We start from the raw sequence: 25,799 nt of genomic DNA, 5'->3' as shown, positions 1-25,799 counted from the left end.
ATCATAAGAGCTCTAAACTCAGCCCAAGTTTGTGCTAATGCGACCTCAGCACCACGGTCCCTCATAATTCCATTCCACCACGTGAGAGCCCTCTTCTGAAACACACTGGATGCAAATTCGACTTTCCGATTTTCTGGACATTGAACATGACGAAATGTACTTTCGATGCTTTCAAACCATTGTAGGAGTCCAGTTGCTCCTTCAGAACCGCTAAACTTGAAGGGGTTAGCTGAGTTGAAACCTTTGAAATTGCAGGGAGCATTCTGGTTGTTATTGGCTTGGTTTATTTGAGCCATAATGTTTGGGAGGGCGGCAACCAAGTGCTGTGCCAGAATATCTGCCATTTCGGCATTTGAGAGCGGATTTTCGCGTCGAGGAGGCATTCTAAAAGGGGAAACAGGAAGGAAAACAAGTGAAAGGATTAGACAAAAAGAATGAGATGAGACAAAATTGATGAAAGCAAAGATGGTGGTCATTTTTTTTTGTTACTACAAAGCAACAAACGACACACGGAGATTAATCAAAGTAAATAGGTCAAAAATAATGTATCGCGAAGACATGCTCGCCTATAAGTGGACACTCACCCCAAGAGTTCCCAGGTAAGAGTGACTGGTCCGATACTGCGGATTTGTACGAACACTCTAGCCTTAGACAGAAAACTCAGGGTACAGGCACCCACTCTTCCAGTTTGCACGTGTTCACATTATTTAGACCCAAACTTTGACGGAATTTTTTTTTTTTTTTTTTGAAAACGTAAAGGGTTCGAAACCTTATAACTAAGGGTTCAAAACCTAGTAATCAATCATCCTAGAACAAATGATTAGTTTTCAAAGCAAATCAAATTTATGTTCTTGTTGTGGTTGTCACCTAAGGATAAGTGACGGTATTGTTTTGAAACTAAACACAAGATAACTTGTGTTAGGGTCCTAGGAAGGTTATAGTCTAGGTCAAAGCATTACTAATAACCTAATTCCCTATAACCATTAGCTCTGATACCAACTTTTCTGTCACACCCCGACCACGTAAAACAACAAAACGTGGCGGAAACGTCGGGGAGTGTTGTAACAGAATCATTGTTTCACAACCACGGAATAAATAATTTTTGTTTTATTGAATAAATGAATTCATTGTTTAAATACAATCAAATATCTACAACTATTATCTTTCGAGTTTTAAAGTCGCTAAGGCATGAGTCCATCCTATGTGTAGCATATATCATCAATCATCACAGAGCAGTACCTGAAACATGTGTAAAAAATAGGTACGTCAGCATAAAAATGCCGGCGAGTACATAGGTTTTATTGATTTAGGATTCATGACTTATGAGTTTAAAGAAAAAGGTTTTAAGAAAAATAGTCATGATCCTTGAAAAAGGTTTTCTTTTATAAATCATTTATAAGAAATCAGATAATAATACATAGGAAATTAAATTAGTAGGTAGAATAAGTTTGTATAAAAAATATATTGTTTGAAAAACAATATTTTGATAAAAAGGTTTATAGTATATATAAAAATATACTTTGATTTAAGAAAGTCGAATAAATAATATACTAGAATATATTTCAGTTCCAAAACCGTTAACCCAAGTGTACTAAATAACGCCACGGTATGTAATGCGATGAAAACACTTATATATAAGAAGTACCATCGACGTATCTACCATGTTTTCATCATATTACACCCGTCCCGTTATCCAAACACTTAACCAAAACCCAGTTGTAAAACAAATAGTATATTAAATATAATAATTTTCAGTAGTATATTAAAAATATACTTTGGATTTATAAATAACATATTAAATTATGTTTTTGGTTTGAAAATAACATATTAAAACTATGCTTTGGATTATGAGAATAACATATCAAAATATGTTTTGGGTTGTATAAATAACATATTAAACTATGTTTTGGTTATTAACAAAAATATATGTTGGTTTTGTACAATACCACACATGAGAGTATATCAAAATATACAATAAAAGTGTGATTTATGGATTCAGTCAGACCTAGTGTATCAAACTACACCTTTGAGACTATAGGAATACCACAAAGGCAATCCCTATTTGGATGGAGAAACAAATTGGTTTCAGACATTCCATGACAACAGGAATGGGGTGTCAAATCCTATAGCGCTATATCATACTACCAACCGGTCTGGTGAACAAAAATAAGTACTATTCCAACAATTAATTTCATAATCTTTGAAAATCAGTGTTTAAACCATAGATAGTTATTTAGTTTATCAAAAGATAAGTACTAACATGTAAAATCAATTATACTTTGAAATCATGAAAATAACAGATAGGTACACATGCTTCACCCCAAAACAGTTGAAAACTGTAAAAGAGGGGACTATGTACTCACTTGGGAGTGCTTAGGAGTCTTCAACAACTACCAAGCAAGGCTAGAGGAGCACGGAATCAAACGGCACCTAATATTGATAACTACGTAAATAAATCGGACCTGAATCGGAAGATCGGATAAGATGAGGTCTCGTAAACCAAATGAGTGTGGAAACTCATATGATATGGTTTAACAAGGCCTACATACTAAAAGGAAAACTAACCTAAGTGCTTTCGACCCATTATGATCCATTAAAGTAGCTTATGCTACTTTAACGCATCGTTTGCGTAAAACGCGTTCGGACTGTTTAACTAGTCCTATGACAAGTATTATATGCCTAAACATGCTTAATTATGTTGCATAATCAGTTAAGTGACAAAAGTTTGGGTTACATATGCTAAATTACCAATTATGTATGAAAAGGGCATTTTGGTAATTTACCTAAGGCATATAAACTACTTATCATACAACTACCTAAACTAGGTTACCATAAGATATAACCTCGGAAGGTTATTCCCTATGCAACTATGGTTCCTAAATATGTTTGGTCGGATCCTAATGATCGACCAAACGGGTCGTGTTCGAAAGTCTAAGCGGGTGTTTAGTCCGCTTGACTTACGACTCTACACAAGCACTAAACTAAAAGTGACGAGCTAAACATGTCGAAACATGTTTAACAAAGTTAGAAAACAGGTTTGGTATCAAAAAAAACGGTTTTGACACCTAAAAGTAGCTTGGTTACAGAATACGCGAGAATACGCATTCTGGCCGAAGCTACGGCTCGTCACTGAGCCTAGATAACGTGGTAATCAGTAGGTATAGTCGCTAGGGACTATAACCATCGTGATTACGCTCACGTTATGAAGTTCAAACGAACTTCGCATTGACCATAAACTGGTCAATGCAGAAAGTCAAACAAAGTTTGACTTTCGGACTCGAAAAGCAATAAAAGAACGAAGGAATACTTACAACGGGTCCCCGCAAGATTGAATTCCGAGTATTCTCAGGTATGAAGTGTCAAAGCACCCCAACTTAGAGAACAACCTCAGAATTCAAGTGGGTTTTGTAATGAAGATGGATGGGTATTTATAGGAAAACCAAGACCTTTAGGATCGTTCCTCGATAAACGTGCTTCGATCTTGGCCGTACAACACATACCCACTGAAAATATAAACCCATGGGAGCCCCTAGTATTGATAAAAACCATTTGCAATTGGTTTGGAGGTGCAAAACAGCTGCAACCAGCTGTTTACAACATTTTTGCAGATCTGGGAGTCTGACGCGCCCCGCGTAAGGATTACATGAATCCTTACGCGCCCCGCCTGAGGAAAGTTTGACAGATTTGTCAGTTTTGGTCCCTGCAGCTTAGAAACATGCGTTTCGGCCCATTTTTGACACGTTTAAGCCCCGTTAACCTCATTTCAAGGCTCTAAAATGAAGTTAAAGTATTGGGAACTCAAAACATGCTCAAAAATATCTCGGATGTCGGTTCGTTTGGCCGTACGGTTGCGTTGTTCGGTTAATTACGACGGAAGTCGTAACGAACGCAAAAACGATCCAAATTGAGCGACGAATGGATTTTTATTATGCCAAACACTAAAATAAAATATTTTAATGCTTACATAAATTTTTGGATGTCCGGATATATTCAGAACGTAAGATATGCGCGAAAATGCAAACTTGTGCACTTTTTGACGCTTTTAGTCCCTAATGATCAATAAAGTTTATTTTAGCATACCGAAGCCTTCAAAGCCTATTTCTAAGTTATGTAAAGGTTATTTAGGGTATGTTTAACTTATGATCAAGTTCCGGAAGGTCTGTTACAGTACAAATTGACATACTTTCACAGTTTGTCGAATTTAGTCCCTGTAAGCGAATAAACTTGATTTCAACACACCAAACCATTCAAAACTTATTTCTAAGTTATGTGAAGGTTATTTAAGGTATGTTAAGCCTATTTCACTATTCCAGAGTGTTTGTTGTGTTAAACTGGTTATATTTACGCATTTGTGCGCGTATAACCTTCTAGAAAGCGATTTTGAGCTTGAAATCGGACAAGAATTGATATGTGCAAACAATACATATATTTTTACAAATCCCAAGTATGAAATACAATATTTCATTGGTTTGGCATTTGTTTGATGGTTGAAGTGACACAGGTGTCACAGGTGAGAGCCACACTCAGATCAATGACTTCTGTGATGGTTGCAGGTTTGGAAGAAGTCACCATGCTGATTATCTGAGGAGCCAATCCCCAGATGAAGCGTTCAATCCTCTTGAACTCCGGTGTAACCATGTAGGGTACCACGTGCGACAAATCGTGGAACCTCTGGACATACTCAGCTATCTTCGAACCTTCCATCTTTAGGTGCCAGAATTCGGTCTCTAACCTCTGAATTTCCGCGCGAGAACAGTACTTCTTGCGCATAAGCTCTTTCAACTCTGTCCAGGTCAGTGCGTAAGCTGCGGCTTCGCCAAGGGTCTGGACCTGTAGATTCCACCAGGATAGGGCTCCATCCACAAATAGCCCTGAGATGTAGGTGACTTGCTGATCCAATGCGCACTTGCTCATGCGAAGTACGGACTCGGTCTTCTCTGCCCAGCGGACGAAAGCAACAGCACCACCTGTGCCGTCGAAGTTTATGGGCTTACAGTCCAAGAATTGTTTGTAGGTGCACCCTGCACATACATTACATCATAGGAACGGAATTAGCATCTGCTAAAGGAATCCATTTAGGCCATGGTATGTCTTAATGACTTAGGGTTACCATGAGGAGGATTTTGGTTGCCGTTGATGTTCGAGCTACTTCCGCTTGGTCCTCCTTGCGAGGCAGCATATTGAGCAATGGCGGCAGCAATAACTTGCTGTAGTTCTTCAGGAGTAGTGGGCATCGGCTGCGGTTGTCGTCTTGGTGCCATCTTCTAAAGATGCGTACGTCGATTAGGCCATAATAAACATACGTGTATATAGTAATAGTAATAGCATATAACATCTCATGTTATCAATACATCACACACAACATCCCATGTCCCAACATCCCATGTCACAAATTTCATACCTTCAACATCCCATGTCCCAACATCCCATGTTGCAAATATCATACATACAACATCCCATGTCCCAACATCCCATGTTGCAAATATCATACATACAACATCCCATATCCCAAAACATAAATAAGCAATCAAGTGAATCAGATATGGTGAGAATACGGCGATTGTTATATATATCGAGACCATAATGTGGTAAGGGTATCAGTATGTCACTGTATCATACAATCACAAATCAAATAGGGGCTACATCACCCCTGTCAAAAACAATATCACATCAGTGTCACATACATCCAGTACATCAACAAATATCAACAAAAATCAGTATCGTCAGATGGTCTCCAAAAGGCTGTGCAGTCACAATCGCGGTCGTCTCACCATCGCCTACCACTATGGTACCAATGAGCCTTATGCGGATGGGGGTGGAGGAGGGGGAAAGTGAGCGTAAAGTAAGCGGCGTAAATGAAGCCAATCCTCCTCCATCGCCTGCTGAGTGCGAATAACAGATGCAATCTGCTGCACCATAGTCGAAAGTCGGGCAGCAAAGTCAGGAGGTAATGATCGAAAAGGCTGAAAAGATGAAGATGTCTGACCAAGATATGGACCAAGAGATAGCTGAGCTCTCTCGAGCTCCTGGAGTCGCTGTGTATGGGAATCATGCTGATGGACAAAGGACATCAAGACGTCCTCTATGGTATGTCCCATATGGAATGGATGATATGGATCAGTAGGTGGCATCGGTGAGGAAGATGACCAAAGCAGTGACGTGCTGGTGGGATCGAATGGTGCTACATGAACAGAAGATGGAACAGGTGTCATCTGAGGTACGAAGGGCATAGGCATCGGTATGTGCCCAAAGGGGTGGGCTGAAGAGCCCCCTCCAGGCCCTGCTGGAGGTACAAACGGTGGGATCTGAAATGAGAAATCAGTATGATGTGCCTCAGTGTGATGTGGTGGAAGCGGTGGAACATCCTCGTCAGCCGGTATCCAACCGTGCTGAGTCTCCTCATCAGGTGGATCCATATGCTCTGCAAATAGAGCGTGCTCAGGCTCAATGGGTACAGGATCAAAAGGAGCAATGACAGGATCAATATGATCAATATGATGGTCAACAGGGACGTCAGCAATCAAAGGTGGGTCAACGAAAGGATCAACAGCATGATCAGCAACTAACAAAGGGACATCATCAACAGGAAGATCGCCAATAGGCGGGTCAGCCATGACGGGCTCAATAGGAACGTCAGCATGTACCAAGTCATGCTCATGTACAGGATCGAAAGCAGCTGCCTGCTCTGGGGCTACGGCAGGCTCCGGGTCGTCAAAAGCCATGTCAAAATCAAACTCTGGATCAAAGGGATCGATAGGATCGACGGGATCAACAGGGTCCTCCATATGCTGGTCCATAGGAATATACTCAATGTCGTGGTCAGGATCAAATCCTGGAGGAAAAACGGGATCGGAGTCCTCAATATCGTCGTACTCAAATACAAGGCTCGGAATGGGGGCGGAAGAAGACGCCTGATCGGGGTCCGAGTCATGAACAAAATGCTGAATGCTCACCTCGTGAGACGGAGCAGAAGCCACAGACTCAAAGGAGTCTGGGACTGGTGAGTGAACGGGCGAGTCTCCAGCTGGGGCATCGGCAATCATCAAGAGACCGCCAGCGGGTAAAGGGGCTGCATCAGGATCCTCGTCCTCAAAAGGCTCGTCCTCGTAGAGATCAATGTCGCCGTCAGCCTCGGCGTCTGGTAATAGCTCGTGTGCTGGGTATGAAGCAAGAGGAATTGGAGCTGGAATCACAACAAGGGGAAGATACTCAGCAGGATCGCCATCAATAGGCTCATAGGCACCCTCGGGTTAAGCGAAGGGCAAGGAGTCATCAGTATGCTCATCAATGCCATCGGGTAGAGCGAACGGCTGGAAGTCATCATCATCCGTGCTCGTGTAGTCTGAGGTATGCACCTCATGCTCCGATGACACAATGTCATCCGATACTATGGGTAGAGGTCCAGTGGTATCTGAGTCTCCGGTGCCTGAGGTATCCATGTGTCTGTAACACAATCACAAGTATGCACAAATAATCAGTAAATCAGGCAATCACATAAGTTACCAAATAATAATCACATAGTCCTCCTAGTCCCACTAGCCTCCCAGCCTCCCAGACTGTCCTTCCTAGTCCCACTAGCCAACTTTCCCAGCCTCCCAGACTGACTCCCTAGTCCCACTAGCAAACTTTCCCAGCCTCCCAGACTGACTCCCTAGTCCCACTAGCAAACTTTCCCAGCCTCCCAGACTGACTCCCTAGTCCCACTAGCAAATTCTCCCAGCCTCTCAGACTGACTCCCTAGTCCCACTAGACAACTACCTCGATCCATTAGATCGAGCCTCGACCTCCCAGACCGAGCCTCAGTCTCCCAGACCGAGCCTCAGCCTCCCAGACTGAGCCTAATAATAAATAAAATATGCTCAACATTTGTTTATAAAAAGGTTTTGGATCTGGACTTAAGTGGTATGCAGAAAAAAATGTTTTCGTGAGAGCCCTAGTGATCATAGTCTAGACTCGAGAAGGAATCCTAGTTCGCTATGATCAGAGCTCTGATACCAAGCTGTCACACCCTGGCTTTGCGGAAGCGTGGTTAATTTGGTGTGACTTCTTAATACCATAGCTTAATCATAACAAGCTATATGAATTAAAAATATGCAAGATCATCCATTAAAAGTAAAATAGTAAAACATTGTCTTAACGGGTTAACACCCAACAACCATAACTTTGTCTAAACATTACAACCACAAACTTAACATAAACATGATTCAAGGACTGTGACTTGTCCAGGAAAGAGTCACAAGCCTCGAACCCTGGATGACCTCGGGCCTAATGCAGCGGAAAACAAGCCATACCGCGCCAGATCGTTAATTTCCTGAAATACATGTAAGTTGAAAAATCAACAATAATGTTGAGCGAGTTCATGCGAAAGTGAGTATATAAACCTTTATCTTTATCAAAAACCTGGTATGTAGCAAATAAGGAAAAAGAGATCACCAATGGTTTGCAAGGCCATTGATATGTGTGAAGTGCAAGTAGGGATGACTCAAACCTAGCGGATTTATGCGTCGGGCACTAAGTCACCCCGAGGTCCGTTATGCTGGACCTGGGGCTGGGCTCGCTACACCCAGATAGATCTACCGCTCCTGTCCCTCGGTCCTACTACGAGGATTAATGGCCTCAAGTTGTGCCTACCCACTCACATGATCTGAGTAACAAACCTCCTTACGCTAACCATACCATGTATAAACATATTCATAATCATAGTAACATGTATTTCACCCCCGCAGTTTATAAAACTGAAAACAGTTAAGAGAAAAGGGGGACATGAACTCACAGTGAGTGCGTCACAATACCAAGTAATCCAATATCCAACTGCTGCGCAACGACCTACATGTGCTAATTCTATTAGACGGATGGCCGTGCTTTAGCTTTATAGTTTACATTTTCGGGAAACGGTTAGACAACCGTTTCGTGTATATACTTGGTAGTTAATCTCCTTCCCAAGGATGGGGGAATTAATACATGCGTGTTTATAATATTAAGTCTCACTTAATATATTTTATTTCTTGTTCCAAAATATATTTATTTTTCTCAAAAATAATATATTTTCTCTTTACATAAAACTTTCCAAAATAATACGTTGACAAGATACGCATTCGTGAATGTTTCCGTATAAAGCGTAAGTTACGTTTTGGCGATTTAGTGGTAACAGTAATTACCGTTGTAACTTATATGTTTGTCGTATAGGCGTTGGTATTATTTTGGGTTCGACAAAGTTTGTAAATATTATTTTTACTCTAAAAATAATATTTATATATTTTCACAAAATAATCATAAACAGTGTGGTGAAAAATATATCTATCTAATAAATATTTATCACGTTTATTTTTTTGTGAAAACCCCACCTCCGAATATTTGTAAATAAAGTCATGGCGAAATATATTTGAAAATATGTCAAAAGTAGTCTAACACTTGTAAATAATTCTAAGTGTTAGATTTTAGAAAATTTCGCCAGAGTTTCCCCTGTAACTGGAGGTGGCCACGCTTTTAAGCGTATCATTTTCTTTTACAAAATCATTTCAACACTTCTTTTAAATCAACCAATCAATTTCCAACACATTACACAAGTTTCAACAAATCAAACTTGTAGACTAGTATGTAAAATCACAATATTACATGAACTTGTAGTTTTTCTAAAACTATTGTGTAGATCTCATTACATTTAGTGGATCTATGTATAAAATAGTTTAGTCTTGCAAAAACCCCGTTTTTGGAACAAATCACTCTTTACAACTTCCCGACAATTTTTATAAAAATTGTTATTTTGTCGGACCTTTCGTTTCACAAGTGTTCATACACTTGTAGTTTATAAAAAAATCACCTTTGTAAACATGTTATCCAACTTATATAAAACATGATTTTCTCGACACTTGGTTCTACGAATGTACCACTTGTACATACGTAGATCGGCTCGTTTTAAATACTATTTTACATGTCAAAACACTTTTACACAAGTTCATGTTTCCTGTGTGGTGGAGTTTCACCTTTTAACCCTTGTACAAAAGAAACAGGTGTATGTCAAGATTCGGGATCTTAACAAAGTCAGGTTAAACGATGATAAGAGCCACCACAACGTAGATCGGGCCTCAACAATCAACATATTCAAATACTACAACTTTTACACGCGTTATATGCTTTTAACCAACGATATTCGAGTTTTTGTAGACTTTTTAGATTCAAAAGATGGGTTACCGACTTTTAACCGTTAAAAATCCTTTTAACCACTTTAGATACGATCAAGAACGAGTTTTAAATGTTATACCTCTAGCTCGGGGCTAGGGAAGATCTTTGGCGAAAACGGCGTGGATAAAAGCAAATGAACGTGGTCCTTTAGCTTCCGCTTGCTTCAAGCTTCCTCGTACGTGATCCCCGACACTTGTGTGCACTTGGAATGGCTAGATCAAAGACCGACAATGGATGGTTGGGTGTGGTGGTTCACGGCCGAGAGGAGGAAGGAGAGCAAGAGAGAGAGAGTGTTGGTGATGGTGTGGTGAACTTGTGTGTGTGTGTGTGCTTTTATAGAGAAAATCAAGACCATCGTCCAACGGTTTCCTATGCACCTCTAGATATCCACAGTTAATTAATAAAATATTAAAAAGTGTACCCTTAGTTCCATTAGAATGGAACCGGCCCAAGGGGGGGGGTATCCGGTTGGGTCTTGATCGTACAGTTAGAGTTTAGTTAAGTTAGGTCGGTTAACTTTAGGGATTAACCCCGTTAGTTGTTTAATGCGTTATAAAGCGGGTGTTAGGGTAATCAGGGACCCTAACTGGCTTAGAAAAGACTAAAAATATTTCTGGCAATATTTTTATGTTCCGGGTATAGTCCGGTTGTTCGGTTGGATAGTAATCCGTTAAAGTGCTTAAGTAATCCTTTAAGCGTTGTAAATAATATTTTTAGCGATACAATTTATTCTGCAAAGCGTCAGGAATATTTCCCCATGTTTTGGCACTTTATTAATTAGCTAGAAGCTAGTGTGTTGATAAAAATGTCGTGTTTTGTGCTTAAAGTATGTTTTAGGCACATCCAATCTCTATATCTTATTCCTAGAGACGCAATTATACAACCCTTGTATCTCTACACACATTATGGGTGTGGTAAAATATTTCTGGCTCATTCACGCCTTTAGAGGCAGTGTTTGCCTGATGCTGGCTATATCAGCATGTTCAATAGGTTATCCGTTCAAGTGCTACTGTGCTTTTGTGCATCATGTTTGTCACTAGAGTTCAGTAAGTAAATAATGTAGTGACGGAAAAATCAAAGTATGATGCAGATATGTACAAGTATCAACAATCAAGTAGCAGTTTACCAGAAATCTCAGTTAAGCGCAGTAATTAGGCAACAATTAATAGTTAATTAAGTCGTACGGATACCTGGTTTTGTGAGGGTTGTCACAATTCTGACAATGAATCTGATTCCATAAAATCAGAGGAGTCATTGGTTGATAAAAAGATTGTGAATTCCGTTCAAGTGGTGAACGATGAGAATTTTCCGAAATTGACAAAAGAAAATTTGATGAAGAAAGTTGGAAAGGTTGAAATCTCAAATCAATTCTTCGCCGATAAAGGAGAATTTGATGTTGATAAGGCTTTCAACGGGAAAGTCAAACATATTTTTGGGAAAATGGTTGATAAGAAGGTAAAGGGTGCTAAAGAGTTTTATAAATCAAAATGTTGGTGGGACAGATGTGTTCCAAAGTCACCCAAGGCTGGTGAGGCTTGGGTGGACATTATGTTTGAGTAAAACACCGGACTTGCCGGAGATCCCAAGTTGGTAATCGTGGATCAGGAATCGGCATCTTTCATGTTTAATTACGATGATTTGAAAATGTTTAAAATTGTCAAAATTTTACAGGTGAGAGGACTACGCCGGAGCTTCCAGGTTGGTAAGTGCGAAGCAGGAATCGGCATCCTGATTGGTAAAATGGTGATGTAGACGTAACATTCCTACAAGTGGTATTGTGTGCTTTTGCAAGTGGTTATTTTTACAATTGGTTTAGAGATTGCTTGATTGCAAATGGTAAATTAGGGACATTAAGTTGTACTTGATTTACTACATATGGGTAAAAGATAGACAAGATGATGAACCACATCCCCGTACTTAAAAATGATAAACCTACAAGTGGTTTTTAATCAACCAAACTTATTTTCCGGAAAAATCATTTTGATTAAAACAAACTTAAATGTTTTGAAATCTAAATGAGAAAATAGTTTGTTGATAGGGGGAGTTCTGATTGTTTATACCAAAGTGAATGGCGAATTGATGCGATTTGATATCGGTTGTCATGTTTCTGTACAGTTTGTTTTCAATTTTCTTTAAAGTGTTTGCATTTTAGGGGGAGTAGAAAATTTCAGAAAATCCAAAAACATTAGAAAAATTGAAAAAAGTCAAAAACATGATAAAATGAAAAATGAGTTTCGTTGTAAAAAGAGGAAATGATAGTACATCAGTGGACTGTCACAACATGCTAAAGAAATGTAAAGATAAAATGTGATAAACAATCTCACTGAGGATGTGCCAGTAGGTTTTTACACATTTAATAAACTGTGACGAGATATAACCCTAAATTTCAAACTTGCTTGTTCTGTGGGTTAACACAAACTTGGATATATAGGTAACCCCTGAAATCTTGTTTGAAAGGTCCCTTATTCTGAGATACTAGGTCTTTATGCTCAGTGATATCTGGGGTATTATCCCGGGACTTCTGCTGTATGGAAGTACTGACCTAGTCTCCGGATAATACTTTCTGCAAATGCTTGAAAAAGCACCGCCCTCAGCAAATCGATGAAACAATAAAATTGATAGTCATTGCTGTTGTAAAAAAGATCCTCTAAAGGGGATCCACCAAAAGTCGAGCCGTCATCTCTCTGCTGAACGGAAGTTCTGACCTGAGCTCTCACGGTTTCGCACCTAACCCCTTACAGATATCAGTTGTGGTATACTCACCTGTAAGACTGAATATTGGGATCTGGATACGGGAGTATATTCAAGTAGTGGGACACACGGATAAGTTTAAGTGCTTAAAACATTAATATCGTATCTCGGAACAGTTGAACTTTGTGTGAAAATTTAAGTGGACCAGTATACTGACAATCTAGGTAAATTTTTTAGAACTTAAAATGAAATGAAGCTTAACGGTGTTGGTGATTTGTCTCATAAGCTGATATGATCCTCTTACACGAACTCACAAAAATAATGTTTGTAAATATTTCTTTACTGCATTTTATTTCTCTTATGTCAAAAATCCAAAAAGATTTTCAGTGTGTTTTAGCATAATTTTTTTTTTGAAAAATTCAAAAAGATTTTCGACAACTGGTATTGAAAAGTTGATGTTCAAAATTCCGAGTGCTAAACATGATGAACAAATGGTTTGGGAGAGTGTGTTGATTTTTGAAAACAAAAATGATATATATCTCAAAGTGGTTCTTCAAATTGTAAAATCATTCTGTGATTGTATACTGTCTGCGAATGATTCATTAGATCTTTACATGTTATCATCAGAAAATTTATTTTTGGGTAGAGGATGTGCAGGTTTCAAAGAGATAGAGAACCAGGTTCCGATACCTGAAGATCTTGTGATTACAACATGCCAGACTGCGATCCCAGCATTTTGAAAGGGGGAGTCTGAAGACATCCGAGTATAGATTGTGTGAGAAGAGTCTGTTGATGATGATGTAAAGAGAAGAGAAAGTTTTGAGGATGCTTTCACTGAGAGAAAGACTGAAGTCGTTGAAGACTCGACACTTTAGACTCGTCAACATCTGAGGGGGAGTCTGTTGGTGCAGTCATCTGTCGTCTTCGTCTTAATATCGAGTCTTGGTCTCGTTGCGGATCCGGTCGGGCATGACATCACATGTGACATCATCTTGATGACATCACATGTGACATCATCACATGTCTATACATTTAAAGCTATAAACGACAAAAGTTCAAAGGATTAAATATTGTGAAATTCAAGTGTTTGTTGTGATTGGACCAATTAATGGTCAAATGAGGCATCACCATTACAAGAACCAATGAAACATCACCAAATGAAGGTCCAATTATATGATGGGTCATGTGAAGACAAAAAGATGGAAGGTCACATGATGGATCGCTTATAAAGTCAAGAGTGATCGCTTTTATGGTCAAACATTACGGATCGCTTATATGGACAATATGTCAGATCGCTTTTATGAACATGTGTGGATCGCTTTTTTGTCTGTCACTATGAGCGGTTCCAAAGTAGTATATATAGGTGATAAGTTCATTTCATTTGTAACAACTTTCATATCTGATACCGAGGTATTGCCGGTTTTTCCTTGTAATCGAAACGTTGTAAAATCAATATACAAGAGGATTTAAGTGTAATACAAGCTGTGTACGCATCCGTTTCCTTGTTTCCGCCTCTGAAACGGAGTTGAGCTCTTCCGAACGACTCGTTTAGGTCGAAATTCGATCCTACATAAATAACAGCCTATTGCCATTCATTCCACCCATTCCAGATCACCTCAGATCACCCTTGATCTCTGATCTTACTTCTCCTCTCTAGAACCTGCTCCATGCTTGTTCTATTCTCGGCTCACTACAATATTATCTCACTTAACATAGACATTCTGGGTTGAACCCTTCAAGCCAGAATTCAAAGTGAATAATAACAAAGTGATCTGCCTCCACGTGCTACAAACGTGGGGGGACCCCACGACCTGCGTTAGGCTAATCGAAACCTTGAACCCTTTTACCCCTGAGATATCGCTACAGGCCTTGGTCTATTATTTGTTGTATCAACAAGTTGGCGCCCACCGTGGGGCTACGCCGCTAACTTTATCTTAAAGACCAGTTGTGTAGCTCCATTTTCTCTTTACATCATGGCTGAAAGCGAGTCTCTCGGTCAGGTAAATCAGGTGCCTAACAACACCGATTTAAGACCAAATTCGGGTCGGATCTCACCGGTCTTATCTACACCTCTTTCTACTCCCGAAAGTACTCCAACGGGATATGTTCCCAGAGTTCACTTCTTTTCAAACACAAACCCATCTCGGTCAGGGGTTACACCTACTCAAATCGATGTAATGCATACACCAGAACACATAGATCTAACACCCGAGTGAGTAGCTAGAAATTTCTTACAACTGAGATTTCTTCTCAACTAGCATGTGAGCTTAGAAAGGAAAAAAAAAGGGTGAGAATAAGACTAAATTATGAGGAACCTGAACCCTCATTATCACATGGCCCTTCATCTCTTCCTTTTAGCAGCTCACGTTCAGCCACATCTTACCTTGAAGTTGGTCCTAGTGTGGCAGACCAACCACTCAAGCCTTTAAGCTTTTGGGAGGCCAAGTCCAACCGCTTTTCCCTTATTTACCTACCAACCCGTTACAACCGGTGCACCTATGGGGCATAAAACTACTCTTGATCAATTATGGTAAGTCACCAACTTCAAGTGTTCTCCCTCCCATTGCTACTTCGTGAAAACAAGCCATGGCCACCATGCCTTCGGCTCGTGGTAGGGTCATGAACACATCCATGGGAATGCCTTATACAGTAAGCCTTTATGGCTTTAACCTTTTGACACAGATGATGACATCTTTCATGAGTACCATCAGAAAGCCTTTAAGGCTTTAACCTTATACCCTAGCTGATGACACAGATGATGGAAAAAATTTCCTTTGCAGCACGTGAAAAGTGGATGATGACACAGAAAGCCTTCAAGGCTTTGACCTTAATTTCATCAACCAAGTGCCAACCACTCACCAGGGTACCTCAAGCGGTTACCCAGCTTCAAGGGTAGTAGAAGACCTCTCAAAACCCTACAAGCCTAACAAACTTGTCTTGCTTCTCCCAACAAATCGTTGATTACAAGTTTCAAACCCAGATAAAGATGCCATCACGGTACTAAAGACTACCTCCAAATCTTCGCCGGGATTGCAAGAATTGAAAAATGACCCAACTCCGAATGTTGTCTCATGTTCATGCAAACCCTTGAAGGGTTTTCACGCATATGGTTCAATGACCTTCCTGGACGAAGCGTTCAGACCTTTGACGATCTTAGCAAAAGTTCCCTATAACAACAGAGGCATGTCAATGACGCCACGATAATCTTCCAGACCAAACAACGTGATGATGAACGTCTCAGAGACTTCATCGAAAGTTACAAGAAGAAAGATTTAACTTACGCCAATGAAAAGATTAGGGTTGCAAGGTTCATGAATGCTAAATTCCAAATATTTCACAAGATACTTCAATAAATGTCTGCCCAAAACCCTTGAAGAAACACTTGAAAGGGCTGAAACCCACATTCGAGGAGAATAAGCTGTAGACATCAAAGAACAAAATAAAAGACTCTTAACTGGAGCTTCTAGTATGGCTCTTATGACAAACGGTTCAAAGGTTCGGATTCCAGAGGGCCTGAAGGTCGGAACCCTCCAAGCCAAGAACAACCATAAACTTTACAGCCTTAACCAAGGCTACATAAGAGATCTTGGCAACCGAAGGGGTAAAACACAGCTTCTGCCCTCCTCAACCTTTGCCAAAAAACAAAAGATTGGAATAATCAAGCCAGTATTGTGAGTTTCACGAATAGAAAGGTCACCATACCAATAATTGCTTCCAACCCAAAAAGAGGATCGAAAAAGCCGTCAACTCCGAACTTGCTCACTTGGTTAAAGGGGTCAAGGACAAAATGGTTGAAGAATAAAAGTAGGAAGTGAACATGGTCGACCTTGAAAACAAAGCTTTAACCCTCTCAGCTGATGAAAAGCTTGAAACGCTTTAACCCTCTTAGCGACAATGAGCGTTCAAAGCTTCAACAGTCTGAATCCTCCAAACTCATGCTTGAGAAATGCTTTAACCCTCTCAGCTGATGAAAAGCTTGAAACGCTTTAACCCTTTCAGCGACAATGAGCGTTCAAAGCTTCAACAGTCTGAATCCTCCAAAATCATGCTTGAGAAATGCTTTAACCCTCTCAGCTGATGAAAAGCTTGAAACGCTTTAACCCTCTCAGCGACGATGAGCGTTCAAAGCTTCAACAGCCTGAATCCTCCATCGAAGGTATCGCAGACATACCTACCAAGCCTTTAGGCCAAATAACCCCTAATGTTTGTTCAGCGAAAGAACAAAGGGACGAACCGAACAACTCACTTTTGCGGTGATCAATATCCCTTCCAACTATGATATCATCACAGGAAGGCCAGGGCAAGGTGTGTTCGGAATGGCAGTTGTAGTTGGTCAAGGCACTGTGAAGTTTCCCACTGAAAAAGGGATAACAACCCTTCAACCTACCCAACAAGCTTTTGTGGTTGAAGGCGAAAGCTCAAGAAAGGACGAAGACGATGAACAAGGGTTGAACATAAACCCAAAATATCCTCAACAGGGGATATGGGTAAACACTAACCTTTACAATGAAATCCTCTCATACCTTGAAAAGCTGCTCTTGCAGTATGTATTTGCTTGATGCCCTGAAGATATGACCGGCATCCCTCATAGCATTGTTGAAACATGAGTTATGGATCCCACCTGATGTTAAGCCCATTATACAAAAGAAACGGAGTCAAGCCCCTAAAAGAAGCCTTGCAGAATGCCAAAAGATGGAAAAGCTTGTTCTAGCCGGAACCCTTCGAGAGGTCAAGTATCAATCATGGGTGGCCAATCCGGTAATGGTTTAAAAACCCGACAAGTCTTGGAGAATGTATATCGATTTTAAAGACTTGAACAAAGCACGCCCAAAGGATTGCTACCTGCTGCCCTGGATAGACCTCAAGGTTAACTTACTCACGGGCTTCTCGTGTTTTCTTGACACCTAAAAGGGTTACCACCAGATCCTAATGAAAGAAGAAGACGAATAAAAACCGCATTACACACTGATAAAGGCATATTTTGCTACCAAAAAATGTCTTTTGTTTAAAAAACGCAGGTGCCACTTATTAACGCCTGGTTGACAAAGCGTTTACCGAACAAACTGGCAAGAACATAGAAGCTTATGTTGAAGATTTGATGATCAAGAGCAAAACGGGATACCAAATGCTCAATGACATACAAGAAACCTTCCAAACCTCGAGAAAGATAAACATGAAAGCTTAATCCAGTCAAGTGCTCGTTTTTAGGGCACATCATGGGGAAACAAAGCATAAAAGCCAACCCTCAAAGGATGTGCTAACAAGAAAGACTTTCAATGGAAAGCTTACAGCTTTGAAGCGTTTTACCTCAAAAGGAAGCCTTCAACCAAATGAAGCAACACTTAGCTTCACTCCCAACCATTTCGGCTCCAGAAACAGGAGGAATGACCTCTATCTACCTTTTGATTGCTGAAAATACCATAAGTACGGCTCTAATCATTGAACGAAACAAAGTTCAGATACCCGTTTACTTTTTCAAAACTTCAAAATTAGCAGAAATCAAATATTCTTCTTTAAAAAAAAAAAAACTTGCTCTAGCCCTAGTCCAAACGGCTAGAAGGCTTCGAAGGTACTTTCAGTCACACCCGATACAAGTGATCATTGACTAACCAATTAAGAACGTGCTTGAAAAACAAGAAAATTATAGACAATTAGCCAAATGAGTTGTGAAACTAGGTGAAAACCAAATCACCTATGTCCTGAGAAAAGTTGTCAAAGCTCAAATCTTGGCTGACTTCATCTTGTAAGTCCCTAAAGAAGCCATAACAGAAGTTAATACAACTACAGCTGAACCCTCCAACCCTGATACCTGGAAGCTCTTTACCGACAAAGCTTCCAGCAGTGAAGGGTCAGGAGCAGGGCTAGTTCTAATTGATCCTAACGAATTGGAATTCACGTATGTCTTTCGTCTTGAATTTCAGACTACAAACAACGAAGCTGAGTATGAAGCATTGATTGCTAGGCTCAAGCTTGCAAAAAATATGGGTGTCAAAAGGCTTCAAGTCCTCACAGACTCTCTCAAGCTTAGACAATAACATCTACATAGAAAAAGAACCCAACATGAATAAGTACCAAAATAAATCAAAGGAATCGATTAACACATTTCAAACATGTGCTCAAATAAATTCCAAGATCTCAAAACAAGAGAGCTGATGCAGTAAGCAAGCCTGCATCTCTTACGTTTGCACATCTCACCAAAGAAGATACTAGTTGAGGTATTAAAAATACCATCCATCCAAAAAACACGAGTTTCAAGATGTGATCACCGAAGAAGGGCCAAATTGGATGACTCCCATTGAAAAGTTCCCAAAAAACGATGAATTACCTAATGACCAGACTAGGGCTGAAAAGGTTCGTATCAAGTCAAGGCAGTATGTGTTACAAGGATATATCCTTTAGAAAAAAGGATACCTTGCACCACTACTTCGATGCGTTGGCCCAAAACAAAGCCAATATCTGATCAAAGAGGTTCACGAAGGGATATGTGGAGCTCATTGTGGCCCAAAATCGGTAGTGTCAAAGTTGATGAACCTCGAACACTTTTGGCCTTCCATGCATCGAGATACCTCCGAACAACTGCGAAAATGTGAAACTTGTCAGTTACATGCTCCGGTACCTAAAAGCCCCAAACATGACCTCGTTCCCATCTCCTTGGCTTGGCCATTTCACAAGTGGGGTATAGACATTGTTGGTCCATCCCCACTAGCCAAATGAGGAGTCAAGCTCTTATTGGTAACCGTGAATTTCTTCACCAAGTGACCAGAAGTAAAATCATTGGCAAAAATCTCAGGGAAACATGTCATTGATTTCGAAAGCATAATCTATCGTTTTGGGCTCCCAGGGGTACTAGTCATGGATAACTGGAAATAGTTTGCCGAGAAACCTTCTAGCTCCTGGTGCAAGGAGTTCAGAATAACTCAAGTATTCAGCTCAGTAGCTTACCCACAATCCAATGGCTAGGTTGATAGGATAAACCACAACATTGTTGAAGGGATTAAATCTCGATTAGGAAGATACGACAACAACTGGCTCGAATAGCTTCCCAATGTGCTATTGGAAATTCAAACAACCGAGAAAACGAGCCACAAAGAAAATACCCTACAACCTAGTGTTTGGATCAGAGGCTGTAATCCTAGTTGAAATCGGAGCAACAACACAAAGAACAATTAACATCGACCTCAAGCCAAATAAGAAAGAGACGATGTTGAATTTGAAACTCCTCGAAGAGGCTCGTGATTAAGCAGCCATACAAAAGGCAAGGTACAAGCAAAACATAGAATCATATACAATACACGGGTGAAGCATGAACGCTTCAAGCCTGAGGACCTTGTGCTTCGAAACAATGAGGCCAGCAAGAAAGAAAGCCAAGGAAAGCATGGTCCTAAGTTGGAAGGGCCATACATTATCCTTAAAGCCCACAAAGGGGGATCATACAAGCTGACAGGTCCGCAAGGCAAAAAGTTTCCCCGCCATTGGGATGGCAACAACCTTAAAAGGTTCCATGTTTAACCAAAACGTGTTACAAATAGTTCCAAAGTTATCTATTCCCTAGTAATCAAAGTACTTTGAAATGAATGAACAATGAATCAAAATTTGTCTTTTTATCCTATAATCAGGTTGAGAACCTAGCAAGAAACTCCATGGCAAGGGCCATGTAAGGGGATGAGCTCCCAGGCCACATCGCTTAATAGGTTCAAGGGTTGAATGGACCTATATAAGGGGTGAGTTCCTAAATCAATACAACTCCATGAGGCTCAGAGAAATCTTAAAAATCATGTCTCATAGACGGGTTTGAACAGCCTACACCAAATGTTCCTTAAGCCCCAACATTGGCTTACGAACCAAGAAGACTCTAAGTGAATGTCATACATAGGATAGAGGTTGTATCTTCTTGTTAAAAATATCCTAAGGCTAAGTGACTGCAGCACTGAACCCTTTAAGGTATAAATAACATAAGATGCACCACCCAAAACAAAGACAACATGCAAAATCAATGAAAACGCAAGGGAATAAATAGAACAACATAGCAAGATAAGTTAAAGATAGCAACGGCCATACTGGCCATCAAACATAAAACATTGTCCACAAGCCTTCAAGGCTTTAACCACCAAGGGATCTAGACGATTCCTTTAAAATAAAAAGATGTTCAAACAAACAACCCATAACATTATTCGACATGCTAAGAAAGCTATGAATTAAGGTTTCTTCTTCACTTAGCAACGTCATGGATGGTAGACTTTGATGCATCATCCTTCTTCGAAGCTCCATCATCTTGGGTCTTTTTAGCCTTCCTCTTTTTCCTCCCTGCTGCATCCATTGCCTCGGAGGCTTCAAGGTTTGAACCCTTTGAGCCCTCACCACCTTCAGAACACGTTTCCTCGCTATCTCCGGAGCAAGGACGTTTCTTCGAGAGGGACTTCAACACTTCATTACAAACAGCCTCATTAAGGCCCTTGGGTTTTAGCTCCTGCAAGACAGGCAAAGGTTTACCAAAATACTTGGAGACTTCACCCACATAAGGGTAAATAATATGCCCTACCTTCAAAAAGAGTTTCCTTGAAAACTTCGAAGGCTTTGGGTTGAAAAAGAGAAGACTTTTCCTAAGGCTCCCCAGGCTTACAAAGCTTTGTAACCAGCAAACAAATCTTGGTGTCTCCCATGAGCAAGAAGCTCGGTGTACACATCACCCAAGACCTTTTTGAACTCCGATGAATGGAGAAGATAGTTAACCACTTGCTGGAATTCATGCTCAATGAGCCATTTATTATCACTAGTTGCCTGGGCAAGTGAAGCCTTTAACCCTTCTTTATCCTCTAATAAGGCCTTTTTTCTGAAGCTCCAAGGCAGCCTTATCGACCCTGACTTGAACCTTGTCAGTCTCCAAGAGCTTTTCCAATTCAGTCTTGTGCGGGAAGAAAATTCCTAAAAATCTTCAAATAGCAATGCTTTCTCCCTCTTAGCGTATCCCTCATCTTCTTTCAAAGCAACCATTGAAGATTTCATCTCATCCCTCTTCTTTGAAAAGACTTCATATTCTTGCATCCTTTCTACGAAATCGGGATACACCCTCAAGAAGCAAGGTAGCAAGGTTGCAAGCACCCATCATAATTTTCAAAATCATCAGTTCATCATCCATAGATGAGCAAGAACCTCGAACAACAGGAGAATCAAAGTGGGTAAGACCATCCTCACAAACGGATGAAGGCTTGAAGCTGTCACCAACTGTGACCTTCCAATCAGGCATAAACCCCCCCTAGATTAACATTAGTGGAACCTTCACCACCCTTCCCGGAACCCTTCAAGCTCACAACCTTTTTACCCGCCAAACCACCAAGGGCCGTCCCTTGTTCTTTTTTGATTTTCCCCAACCCCAACTTCTAAATCATCTGAAGCCTCTATGTCATTACTTAGTTCCACCGACTCAGAAGCCGATGGTTGGTCAGCAGTATTTATCAAACAACAGCTCGAACAACGAGTAGAGACTTTGGAAGCAACAACTTTGGTGAAACCCTTGACATTGGGAACGTTCACATAGCCTGAACCCTCGAACCTATGTTCAGTGCCCCTAACAACAACAACTTTGTCGGTTGTAGCCTCGGCATCTCCAAACACAACATCAGATGTGTCATTGCTCTTGATAAAGTCTAAGGCAAACATAACTGCAACAAAAAAAATATAACATAAGCAGAAAATACAAAATATCATACCTTGATCATCTCTCACGAGCACAGGGTCACGATCCGGCTTGTCCCACAACTTGCTAACATCCACCAACACTAAAAGATGTTCGGGAAAGGGACAGATCCTGGAAGGACACCCCCTAATAAACTTCAACAACCATCTATCTCGTGTTTGAAAGGTTCAAGCTCATTCAAAACAACATAAGGATGCCTCCAAACAAGCCTGAAAGGAACAATGGACTCTGAAATCCAGAAAAATCGGTCCTTCAAAGAACCAAAGGTAGTAACCATTGAGGAAGTCAAACAAACATCAACTTGGGATATCTCAAACGTGACCCAATCTCGTTCTTGGTCAAACGGAAGAAACATCGAAACAACAACGATGGGTCATACCCTTTCATAAAACCTCAAAATGTAAAATCCCAGCAAGACCTTGAGGACGCAACTGAACAAACGACACACGATAATACTCTAAAATATTCAAAACAAAGACTGAAAACGGATGACACAAGTTGGAAAACTCGAAATGACAACAATAAAGAGCAATCGAACCAGCGGGACACTGATCGATCGATTTATGTAAACCCAGAGCCACCGGATTAAACTTTGGATCGATCCCCCATTATTTACAAAAAGCCTCAACTTCCTCTAGTGAGACAAGAATAACTCACATACATATCTTTGCTAGCACCCAGGAGAGACGATCGAAAGAAAAAATAAAGTGAAGTCTAGGCAATTATTATTACGCAAAAGGCAAAAAACTGCCATCCATCACATTAACTGTCATTTCAAAATTCAAATCCAAAACACTTAGACACCTGATAACCTTTCAAGCCTTGAAGCCTTTAAGCAATAAAAATCGTGTACAAAAGTCAGAAGCATTTGAGCTTACACCCCAAATACCTCTGACTTGGGGGGCTGATGACGGGGGTAGCTCAAACCTTAATAAACCTAATTAGAAACACAACAGCTTAAAAGGTTGAAAGGTTAAAAGGTTCGGAAATAGTCCAACGGTCATGAACAGTAAAAAGACAAGTCAGAGCCTTGTCACATCACCCTCTGCGTGTCCAACACTCTCACAGTCGTAAAAGAGAGTATGTGCACAGAGAACACGCTTTTACCCGCAGGTCTAAGCCCTTCAACCCTCAAATGGGCAAGTCCCTCACTGTAGCCAAGGATCACTGGTCAAAGGCTTCCTCTTATAGAATATTCTTTCCCTATAAATAACAGCCTATTGCCATTCATTCCACCCATTCCAGATCAACTCAGATCACCCTTGATCTCTGATCTTACTTCTCCTTTCTAGAACCTGCTCCGTGCTTGTTCTATTCTCGGCTCACTACAATATTATCTCACTTAACATAGACATTCTGGGTTGAACCCTTCAAGCCAGAATTCAAAGTGAATAATAACAAAGTGATCCGCCTCCACGTGCTACAAACGTGGGGGGACCCCACGACCTGCGTTAGGCTAATCGAAACCTTGAACCCTTTTACCCCTGAGATATCGCTACAGGCCTTGGTCTATTATTTGTTGTATCAACAGTTGGCATGATGTTAAACCGGTGAAACTTCGTCATAGGGGCAAACGGGTCAAAACTTTATAAATATATACAAAGCCGAGAGCTTGTTAGTTTAGAATATTGTTAACCCGGATGTTAAATTCAAGTCCAAATGTTAGGGGGACCAAACTACGATTACGCAGGAAGAAACGGGAGGTTAAACGGGTGAACAGTTTGAAAGTTACGGCCGTTTTCGTAAAAAGGACAAAGTTGGAAAAGCTGCAGAGCAGCCAAATCGTAAGCTACAGTTCAGCCGTAAGCTACAGAACGTAGCTGCTGTTTGGATCAGAACAGCCAAATCGTAAGCTACAGTTCAGCCGTAAGCTACAGAACGTAGCTGTTGTTTGGACCAGAACAACTGAATCGTAAGCTACGGCTGAGCCGTAGCTTACGGCGGCAGTTTTGCAAAATGTTGATTGTTTTGTTATTTTTGACCTTCGGGCATAAATAGATACATTATAAACTCCTCATAACTAATATTTTTGGGTAATAAATTCAAGTCTAAGCACCATATAATTAATATATGAGTATGATGATCGAATGTGAGTAGGTTAATCAAGAATTGTATACATATATATATGTATGTATGTAAGCCGGTATGTATAGACGTTATTATGTATGCATGTATGTATTCGGGTGTATGCATTTAGATGTATGAGTATAAATACATGAATGTATGTGCGTATGTATTAAATGGGATTGAATGTACACAGAGGAATAAGGCTTGTATATATGTATGCATAGCTTTAATAAGTTTGAGGGTTAATGTTACTAACCATGTATTGTAAGAATGAAAGGAGACTGCAGGTACATTATTGTTGACTCACTAAAGATTCGATATCGAGATGGAATGCTGGAAATTTAGAAAGATAAGTGAGTGGAATGTATATGGGAATGGAATGAGATGAGACCCTATAATTATGACTCCAAGACACGTTTATACATACATATATATATATATATAATGTGTACTAATGTGACGAATGTATGTGGTGCGTGCAGGTTGTATGAAATCATGGATCGTCATCATGAAGAACAAGCGATTGAAGATCGGGTAAGAGAGAAACGGATTGTACGGAATAGCTGGTCAAACAACTTTATATTTGTACATTATTTTTAATACATAAATGAAGGATCAATAATGTAATTCTTTTAAAGGAATTGTTTCTAAATGGCTTTCAAGTATGATAGGATATTAATCATGAAAGAAATTTTACGGTACGTTTTTCCGTTGCGTCCTTTCGGTTAAAACGTGTTAGGGTGTTACACCCTTCGGGGCATAAATTGGTTTTAAAGTCGTTTTGGGCATAATGGAAGGTATCCTACTGATATCACAACATATTTAAGGCATATTAACTTAGGAACCTGTTCATGACTCTTGTGGTTACCCGTTACGCCATTTTCGCGTTCGGATCGGCTTATGTAACTGGTTTGCATAAATTAGCCGAAACGGGTCAAACCTTATCATTTCAAAATCCAGAATGTGTTTAAGTTACCCATATTAAACAAGCATACAAGCTTGTCGGGTCAAAACCACATTCTAAATCGGTCTTCGCTTTATCATGCGTTTGAACCGTGTCTTCCTTTTGAAAACTAACCGGTCTAAGTCTAAGCTTAATTAAAGACCCGTTAGGATTCTAACAGGTTATTAAAAACCTTCGTTTCAGATTAGGAGCCCAGTAAAA

General features: G+C 40.2%; 1 long non-coding RNA gene across 1 annotated transcript in view; it reads left to right on the top strand.

Moving 5' to 3' along the window:
• Positions 1 to 24,988, top strand: part of LOC118489166 — a 59,963-nt gene extending 34,975 nt beyond the window's left edge. The window contains exon 3 of the long non-coding RNA XR_004886592.1: positions 24,912 to 24,988. This is a non-coding gene — a long non-coding RNA (uncharacterized LOC118489166). The remainder of the gene's footprint in view (positions 1 to 24,911) is intronic.
• Positions 24,989 to 25,799: the final 811 nt, after the last annotated feature.

The sequence above is a fragment of the Helianthus annuus genome, chromosome 17 (assembly GCF_002127325.2).
Source record: "Helianthus annuus cultivar XRQ/B chromosome 17, HanXRQr2.0-SUNRISE, whole genome shotgun sequence".
Lineage (NCBI taxonomy): Eukaryota > Viridiplantae > Streptophyta > Magnoliopsida > Asterales > Asteraceae > Helianthus > Helianthus annuus.
The sequence above is the reverse complement of the archived record's forward strand: the minus strand, read 5'-3'. Positions and strand labels throughout refer to the sequence as shown.